At 36.7% G+C, this 10461-nt stretch overlaps 1 pseudogene; it reads left to right on the forward strand.

Moving 5' to 3' along the window:
- The first annotated feature begins 5461 nt into the window (after positions 1-5461).
- LOC100733355 (kanadaptin-like) lies at positions 5462-10221 on the forward strand (annotated as a pseudogene).
- The last annotated feature ends 240 nt before the right edge of the window (positions 10222-10461 follow it).

Genomic DNA, 10461 nt, shown 5'->3' on the forward strand with positions numbered 1-10461 from the left:
TGTCTAACCTTTCACAAGTATTTTGCTTTATATAATATACAATAAATATTTGAGAAATAATTTTTAAAATAATTTCTCATTATAGAATATAAAACTGTAATTTAACGATATAAATTTGTAGTGTAGTACAGTAATGGATCAAGACTTCTACGATATCCTCCTTTAACTCTGAAAAGATGAGGCTTTGAAAATAAAGCAAATTTAAAAAAAATAATCTATAGTTCATGAGTTATATTGATAAATAATGCTTAATAATGTCCTATACAAATAGTCCCAAAATGTTCTTAAGTTCACTAATGTAGTGACTGGGCACTAGCTTAACTAATTGGTGGCTTTTTCAAATTTGTTTCATATGTATTTTCCCGTATTCCAAGGTTACTTAATACACATAAACCTGTGCTATGTATACAAAGAGATATTACATACCCTAAAGCTTTTGATGTTTCATTAAATGTTTCCAGATTTATAAGTGAGAGAAGAATACATAAAATTTTTTGTAAAGATAAAGAACTCTATTTATTGTTGGACTTGACATGAGATACTAATCCTAACTCCATATCAACTCTATAAAATGAATCTGTAGAACAAAATTTTATTTACACAAATACTCAGCGATCACCTCATTTATCTGGGTGCTAGTCTAACATCTTTTACAATAAATCTTTGTGTTTTATTGAGACTCATTTTTCTCTTGCTCTCCTCATTTATGTCAATATGCTTTCAAATTCACGCTGCTCTGTTTAGATGCTGAGTTGGAGGATGACACAGGTCTTATTTTTGCTGAGAACCCAGTAAGGAGGATTAATATACTCCTGCATTTGAGATTAATGTAGTCACATGTCAAAAACTGGCTAGGGGTGCAACTCAGCTTTTCAGAAACCACTTATCATGAAACTTCGACGCCATAATATTCACATAAATATTTCCAAGCAACATAGCTTCATGGAAACTCATGAATTTTAAATTCACTCAGATTTTTTCCTCTAAGGAACTGATGTTTTGTATTTCCTTGACTTTTCAATTGATCATATTTTATGGTTGACAGGGTACCACCATGTTCCTCTATTGGCACACTGATTTCCATTTTTGGCAACTCATACACGTGTTTAATATACTATCAACTTTATATTATGCAATGGTTTGTCTATGGGTAAATTAAAAATGAAAAATTTCCATGTCATTGTGCCATGTCATTTTTTTTTCAAAAGAAAAAAAAAAACTGAGAAATACCTACCTGCCGGAAAATTTCTTAAAAGAAGAAACTACTAGGGCTGAGGTTTAGCTCAGTAGTGTAAATGCCTGCCTGGCAAGTACAAGAGTCATTTAATCCCTGGCCCAAAAAGAAAAACAAATAAATAAATACTAAATTGAATGTTATGCATATGTACATGTGTGAATTTAATTAAATAAATACTAACATATATTGCTTTTATAGTTTATCATATGCATATATTTTTTCATAAAGTATGCGATGTCCTTTGCATATGACAGAATATTAGTTACAAGCTAGAATTCATTTCCTGTCCAGCCTACATCCCTTTCAGTGAACTTGTATCTACCCTTTACCTTTCCATGCTGTTCTTTAGAGATTCCTAACGTCATTCAGTCCCCACTGTTAATCGGTGTTCTACTTTTCACATAGTTTAACCTGTCAGATTTAGCTGTCATATGCTTCTACCCTGGAAGTAACCTACAATTTAGATTTATCTTTCTCCATAATTACTTATTAGTACACAGTTGAATCGCATGCTTATTTCTCTTCAGTTTCATCCTTCGCTGGGAAAATACTACATTGCTGTTTAATTATACGTTATGATAATGATAGCCCTCTGAAGAACTTCAACCTTCTTGTTTCATGATGATACATTTTATTGTGCTTCTTCTAAATTACAAAATGAAAAGTTCATTTATATAACAGAGCACAGGAGATGTTCTTGTGCAGAATTAAAATAAAATGTGAGTATCTATAGCAAGCTGACTGCTGTTTACACAATACCTGAAATTTAGAGGGCTTTTCCTCAAACTTTTAGTTCTAGATTAGTTATGTAGATTTCCTTCTGACATTTGTTCATGTGTAGTATTATTTTCCATTGTCTTTTTTCTTTTTTTTTTTTTTTTTTTTTTTTGCTTTTCAACTAATTATGCTGATAGGAGAAACATGCATCATTAAAGTTTCTTCAATTTGATATGTGTCAGTAGGTACAGCATAGGGAAGAATTAATCTTTACTGACAAATGACATGTTTATGTAGAAAGTCCTTCTAAAAATTAGATCATTAAGGAGGATAAAAGTAATTGAGTTATCTGTTCAAGTGGAATCAAAGTGTATTTGAGAATTTGTGCTTGTCAGTTTTCTTCAGTACACTTCCCAGGTATTCTACAGTACCCTTTAAGCATCTCTCATTCAGCAGACATCTTAAACTTTTAGTTACATATTTGCTCCATGATTTTTATATGTCAAGTGACGTTCACATCTAGATTAATAATATATATCTTTTATCTTCCTAGCAGCATTTTTATAGTTCTTTGTCACTTCTCAATCTGGCAACAGATTTTTGGTGTAAACTTTAGGGAAAACAGGACATACCAAGGCTGCATTCTTCTACTAGAAGGATCTAAAAAGGATCAAATTAAAATTCATTAGGAAGATCTTAATAAGCTAATAAAACTATATAACTTATGGACATATAGGAATATTTATGAAGAACAAAATATTCTAGTGCTCTTATTCCATTGCTGGTTGATCATAAACACACTCTTTGGACTAAATACACAAGATGAGAAATATTTTTAGATAGTTCAGCATCCTGGCTCGGCAGGAAGTAGCATTTTAAAGGGAACTCTAAAGAGAACTTTAGTTTGTTCTGCTAAAGAATCATAGCAAAATGTTTAGACAGAAGCAGAAACTCTGCTCCTAAAGACACCGTCAGCACAGATCATCACAGTAACATACGAGATGGCAGCGCAGTACATATTCACTCTCCACTTTCTCTTCAGGCAGTTTCTCAGAAACTGAATGATCTAGGCCTAGAGGTCCTTAACCAAATAGACCTTCTATTTTATTTAAAGTAGTTAGGATAAAAGCAGGATTATATTTAATGATATATAATGAAGACATTTTTCAAATTTCATGATATAAGTGAAGGTTGTTAAATACCATATATTCATTTCCTTGAAATGATGAAAGAATAGGTTTTTTTTCTTCCTTAAACTATTTTATCTTCACTATTTGTAAGATATTCATCTCTTTATAAGTACCACATTAATCAATTATGCAAATTATGGACAATCTATAACAAGGTCATGATTCCAAGCTAAATTTAAGTTGCATTTGTCTGCATTCTTGTGTGAATGTTGTGTGTGTGCATGTGTATATAGACATATATTATATATATAATCTCATATCGTATTCAACACAGTTCTGCCATTAAAATGTGAATAGTCCTGTATTCCATGTGTACTAGCCTGCCATGCAAGTGTGAACGATCCCATGTTGCATGTCTACTAGCTGAACATTAGCGACACAAAAGCTTATACAAACAGTAAATAAGACAGGCAAAAGTCAACTTCAGCTCTAATAAAATTGTACTGTATACATTTTCTGAAGAAATTTGTATGACAGTACCCATTCTTGAATTAATTGTAAATTTAGCAAGATAAAAAAAGGAGCTTATTCAGATAAGATGTCCAGTGCCTGACAGCAGTGGCTCTGAGATGCTGCTGTGCTTCCTATGATGGGCAGCTGAATGCAGTCCGTCTCATCTGTGAGCTCTGAATGAGTGAGTATCACTCAGCAGCTGGTAGGTGATGGGTAACCTTTCTAGGCAGTTGCTGCAAAAATGTAACCCTTCCTTCTACTTGAAAGACTTCTCTCTCCTCTCTTCTATGAAACAGGGGCAAGCATCTGTGGTACACAAGCTTCCTCACAGGGCATAACAGAGCACAGGAGATGTTCTTGTGCAGAATTAAAATAAAATGTGAGTATCTATAGCAAGCTGACTGCTGTTTTACACAATACCTGAAATTTAGAGGGCTTTTCCTCAAACTTTTAGTTCTAGATTAGTTATGTAGATTTCCTTCTGACATTTGTTCATGTGTAGTATTATTTTTCCGTTGTCTTTTTTCTTTCTTTTTTTTTTTTTTTTTTTTGCTTTTCATCTAATTATGCTGATAGGAGAAACATGCATCATTAAAAATAATTCAAATCATAAATTATGTCAGCTCAATTTTTTTTGTGTGTGTGTTCTTGCTGAAAAAAAAATACTAACATCTAACACTAGTTACCAGGAAATTCAGGGTGGTAATAATTAAAATGGAAGATGATTATAATACATACACACAAATTCATAAACATCGTAACATGCATACACACATATATGTCCACATATTTTGATAAAAGAACAAAAAATAAAACAAGGATATATTGAAGACCTGTGAATGAATTGTTGAATATGTTATACAAGAAAATTTATTTTCAGTATCTATATATAGAAATTAAAATACAAGATAAATATAAGATTGAATTTCATTTTATTTTACCATACATTTATCTTTAAAGCAGTTGGATATATACAAAAAAGATCTGTGGAGAATTCCTGTATCCTTGTTATCTCATGTGCCCTGCTGTTATCAGTTCTCATTACCATGGTACGTGGTACTCACCATTTGATTTGATCCATTTTTCTGGACTCCACTTTTCTATTTTGAATTTTCACATCTGTCCATAAACATTGATTTTCAATTTTAACACACCAGTCCATTGATACCATATAGCATTTAGTCTCATGTCTATGTCTCATTTAGCCACTTTTGGTCTACAGTTACTGTTTCTTCATTGGCTGATGACTCTGAGAAGTGTTACTCAGATGTTTTGTAAAATCTTCTTCAAATTTTGCCTACCTCATGTTTTCCTTTAGTTGAATAGGCAATGGGGTTTTGGAAAACAATAGCATACACAAGAAGTTCTCTCTGGTTGAATCATATCAGTGATAAATGATGCTGTATGACTTACTCATGGTTGCTGAACACTGGTCTCCTGGCCCAAGGGATGTTTGTCATTTCAAAGTTACTTCAGATTCCACTCTACCATACCTTGGTATGTATGATTATTTTGAAAAAAAAAAACCCTCTGAAGATTGTCTACATAAATTATTTGCTATATATCTTTTGGTGGAATAACTAATTCCAACTTGTAGCTCCCAGCTGAATTGAATCAGCATGGTGCTGGAAGTGGAAGGCTCACCTGAGAATTATCATCAACAGCATAAAAACAGTACTGAAGTGGAAGAAATTGTGTTGTTGATTCTCCTCAAGAAGCTTGTCAGGCTTGTTTACCTGATATGAACTCAGCTATTCTCATTGTCAGAGGAGGTCGGGTCCTTGCTGTCACTGCGGATGGCTGCACTTCTTTTCAGTGAAGTGCTGGGCCTAATTTTGAGCATTGCTTTTTGGCTCCAGTGCAGATGGCTCAGCCTGCTGGCACAGCCACTGGTACTGGAGACCACTTCATCCTTCCGGTATTGGAGATACCAGTATCTTTTGGTATCCTTCATCCCACTGGTATAGGAGACCACCATGACGTGGCTCTGAGCAGGATTTAAAATTAACTAATTGGCTTTCTAAGTTTATCTGTGAGTTTGTCCAAGACTTAGACCCCTTGCCTAGCAATAAGAGCTGATTCATAATAAGTGAACCTCTATGAACACTGGTCCTGGCTGAGGCCTGTAGTGGCCTGTGATGCCAGAGATACCCCAAAGGGCAAGATAAGGCCACAGCTGAGGACACCTTACTCCAAGCCCAATTAAGTAGATAGAGACTGAAGCTGCAGGCATTTCATTCCAGCTGTCTCATTTCTACCATAAATGTCATCATGGAGATAAGAGGGTTCTCATAAGTTGGCATGATTTACTACTTGGAGAAGTCTTTGAAATGACTCCCAAGGTCCTGCTCACTTCTCTTACTTTCCTCAGTATCCCCTCTCTTTGTTTGAAAATTTAATAAGCTCCTTGTCTCAGTGCCCCAAGTCTCAAGCTCAGCTAAAGGGTTTTGATCCTCCTGGAGCCTAAAATCATACCACTTTTCTCATTTATTTAAGCATTTGCTGTACACTTGTATGAGAGATTGGGAATTTTGCCAGGTCCCTGATACAGTAGCACAGATGTTCTGGTTTTCACCACTGACCTTTAGGGCTTCCAATTGCAGGTCCTTGATTTGCAATAGACATTGTTGAAGACTGTAGGCCTCTAGTTGGACTTATGAAGAATATTGCCATAAGCTGTATGTCTTCAGCTGGACTCTTGCAGGACATTGCCATGGGATCCAGGCCCTTAGCTAGAATCTATGGGTCTCCAGTGAGTGCACAGATCTCCTGCACTTTTTTACATTTGACTCTTTGGGTGAACATGATAAAATAATCTTATAAATCATGTGTCCTGTATTAAATCTTTCTCTTTGTAAAAACTACAAATTTCCCTGACTACACCATGTCTATACATAAAAATAATTTGTGTTAGTATATTAGTATTTATTTGTAGTACACAATTGTGGAGGACCATCTAGAGGATGCTTTTTGAATAAAGAGCAATTATCTACATTTTGCCAAACCTGGCCCTAACTCAATGTACTGATATGTACAGAGCCAGCTATACCATTTTTTTATCCTTCAATTGACTTTAAGCAATGTAAATAGGGCTACTTGCGGTGCTGATGTGTAATCTTTGAAGGTGGGTGACAGACACTGTTTCCCCACCCTGTGATTCCCAAAAACATGATTGAACCAGGAAGAATGAAGAATTACCACATCACACTGTCAAGTGGGATGAGTCTCAGGATAAGAGGCTATGACTTCTGAGGGCAGAACAGTTTAATTATCAGAACCAAAGCACTGGCCCCAAAACATTAGATGCTACCTCAATTGTGCTGTAGAGATTGCTCTTTCTGCAAATCCTTCCCCCTAGATATTGTAGAGGTGATCTCAGGCCAATTATCTAGACCAACTCATAGCACTCCAGTACATCTCATGTTTCTCATAGTCAGTCATCCTCAAGCTACTCCTTTCTTCAGGAGTTAGTGAGACCAAGCCTGGTCCTTGGTCAAGGCCTTTTCCTGGTGAACCACTCTCTTGGGTGGACTCAGAAACCCCTTGACTCCCCATGACTCTACTATGTCTTAGTGTCTTTATTCTCACCTGGTGTTGCATTGAAAGAAGTAGACTGGAATTAATTTAGTGGAATTCCAGTAACTTTCCCAAGGGATTACAAATACAAACTCTCTATGCACAATGACTATATACTTTGTGGGGAATTTTTTCACGTATGAAACATATCTTAATTATTTTTCATTTCTTTCCCCTCCCTTCTTTTCCCCTCCTTCCATCTCTTAATCTCCTTCTTTTCTGAAAAATATCTCTCTCTGTGTCTTAGGTACTTTTCTTATTCCTGAGACAAAATACCCAACACCCAAAGTTAAATGACAAAAAGTTTATTTATCTCACAGTTTGTATGTTTCAGTCCATAATCGGCTGGCTCCAAGGCAGGGTGGCATAGCAGACAGTCATCACAGAGGAGAAACAGTTCCTGTTGGACAGAAGGTAGCAAAGCAACAAGAGGCAACCACATGTCTTTGTAGCCCTTTATTTTAATCTGGGCTGCTTAGGGCAGACAACATTCACTGCCTTAATTCTAGTGCCTTCAATCCTACTACTGCACCATGAGTTAACCCCTGGGTCACATATTCTATACTGAGCCACCTCAGACAAAGCTCTACAGACGCCTGCAAGAGACTTTGGGGAAACATCTATACACAAACCATTACATCACGTTTCCTACTATTGATATTTAATTTTAATTTTTTGAATGTATTTATTCTCCTGCATTTATTATTTAATTATTTAAATTGGAATGGACTCTTTAATGCTTACACTATATTTTATAGTACAATTCACTATAAATATTATTCAAAATAAATGTTATTTTTTCATCACTCAAACAACTTCTGCTTTGACCACTAGAAGTTCTTTCTCAGTTTTTTGAAATGTGCTGTTTTTACTATTTAATATTTTTAAAAATTTTTATCACTTTAAAATGTCCATCTTCATCTAATAATTCCCTGTCAATTATAAATTAAACCATCAGAAAAGAAGCTTTGTTGTTTTTTACTTTTTGTTAGAAAATTGTTATTGGGTAGTTCCTTTAGAAATGGATCACCAATTAAAATTATTCCAGTGACCACTTTAAGAAGCCAACCTTGCCAGGGTCCTCAGCAGTCACAGTGCAGGGAACCCGGCCCAGACACCCCAGTACCAAGGGCCTCCTTGGTACCACCCAGCCACTGCCCCCTACGGATTAGAGACTCCAAAGGGCGGCACAATTCTTGGCACCAGTAGTTGGAAAAGAGCTAGTTGCTGTATTTTAGGTGCTCGTTGTTGCTGTTGTCAAGCTGCAACATATGCCTGGAGCATCCTTTAGTTGACAGGGTACCATGCTGTGCTGCAGCACAGAGAGAAGGCAGGACGAAGAATGTGCCAGCCAGGTGTAGAGTTTCTACCTGTAAGATCTTGGAAGTACACATGGCACTTATTCCAATGAAACTCGCATTCCACCCCTCACTTACTGTCTAATCCATGTTGGACGTGTTTTTTTGCTTGGGAGGCAGCATTGGGCTCTGTATCTTGAAGGGACCAGAGGAAGTCGGAGAGGCAGAATCTGAGTTAACAATGATGCAGGGGAAGGAACTGTTGGAAACAGTAATAAATATTGTTACTGAAGAAGATGCTAGGGGAAGACTCAGATGAAGAGGAAATGGAAACCACAGAAAGAAAGAGAAACACTAGTGCTCAAGATGATGAGCTGGGCTGCACTTGGGGCATGGATGAGGATGCTGTAGAGGATGAGGCTGAAGAGAATCCCATTGTCTTAGAATTTCAGTGGAAAGGGAAGTGTTTTCTATGAAGAATCCAAGAAAGGTCCTCCAAGATTTCTTTGAAAAGGAGAATTTGAATATGAATTTGATGAACAGGGACTTAGCACTTGGCTCTGCAGGGTGAGATTACCTGTGGATGATTCTACTAGGAAACAACTGGTAGGGGAGGCCATTCACTCAGGAAAGAAAGAGAAAGCCTTGATCCAGGGCTCACAGGAAGCCTGTAGGATTCTTGACACTTTCAGGATTGCTACAGCAAGAGGCAGTATCTCAGAAAGGGAAAGCCAAGAACTGGGAAGATGAAGACATTTACAACACTGATGATCATACACTCCTCAATGAAGAAGCATCTGAACCAAATGAAAAAGGCTGGGAAGACTGATGAAAAGCCAGAGACCTTTGAATCACTGATTGCAAAGTTAAAGGATTCCAAAAAGTAACTTTCTGAAATTTCTGAGAGGCTCAAGGCTTCAAAGCAAAGCTCTCTCAGAGTCATCACCCCAGGATTCATTAGATGTGTTCATGTCAGAAATTTAACCAGGAAATTCATTAAATGATGTGTCCCAGAAGACACTTCCCCTGGGAACCTTTCAACTAAAGAAAGAATGGCAAAGACTTAAAGGGTTAATAAAAATTGAAAGCCAGCAGAGATTCTTGAACTAAAAAAGATGCAAAGTCAGATTGCAAATTAAGGAAAAAAAGCTAACAAGCTTACATTGCCTCTTTTTAGTGCCATGAAAGGTGGACGCAAATTCAAATTAAAAACTGGTACAGTTGGGAAGTTGCCTCCCGAGTGGCCAGAACTCCCTCCAACTCTAATAAGAATGAAGGATGAGACTGAAGAAGAAGAAGAGAAGGAAGAAGAAGAAGAAAAGGAAAAAGAAAAAGAAAAAGAAGAGCATGAAAAGAGCATGGGGGATGGAAGCAGTGGGCTGCTGTGAGACAAGGCAGGAGCGGCAGTGCAGGAGTCAAGTGCTCCTGAAGACCTCACATGCTGTGCAGATACAAAAGGCCGTAAACCATCCCTGAACTCAGCCAGATAGAACAGAATAAGAGTTTTCAAGTAACTAATAGATAGCTTCTTCATGAAAGGAATCTTCAGCATTGAAGCATCAGAAAAAAAGAAAGAAAAGAAAAGAAAGGTCCTGGTCCTGGCAAATTTCCACCAATACTTTCTTCAAAATGTCCTTGAGATGATCCAAAGTACTGCATGTGGGTTCCACCTGAAGATCAAAGTGGAAATGGCAGAGCCTGCATTAATGACAAGTATGGCTATTGGCAACTTTTGACTCCCAAAGAATAACCTGCAGGCAGTGTCCATAAGAATTTTTGGATGCTATGTCACGTTGAGGCCAGAGATGTTCCAATGAGCCTTGGTAAAGTCAGGTGACTAACATTTTTTCCATGCTCTTGGCCACTTAAATTTATCTGCCCACCTGATTCTTCTGAGACTTTGGTATTTATGTTTAAAGTGCTGGTGTAAAAAGGGGACCACGTATTTTGAGAATTAGAAAAGTGAGGCATTTAACCCTATTATAAAATA

The sequence above is a fragment of the Cavia porcellus genome, unplaced genomic scaffold, assembly GCF_034190915.1.
Source record: "Cavia porcellus strain 051 isolate PalLab524CR breed Dunkin Hartley unplaced genomic scaffold, mCavPor4.1 scaffold_4, whole genome shotgun sequence".
NCBI lineage: Eukaryota > Metazoa > Chordata > Mammalia > Rodentia > Caviidae > Cavia > Cavia porcellus.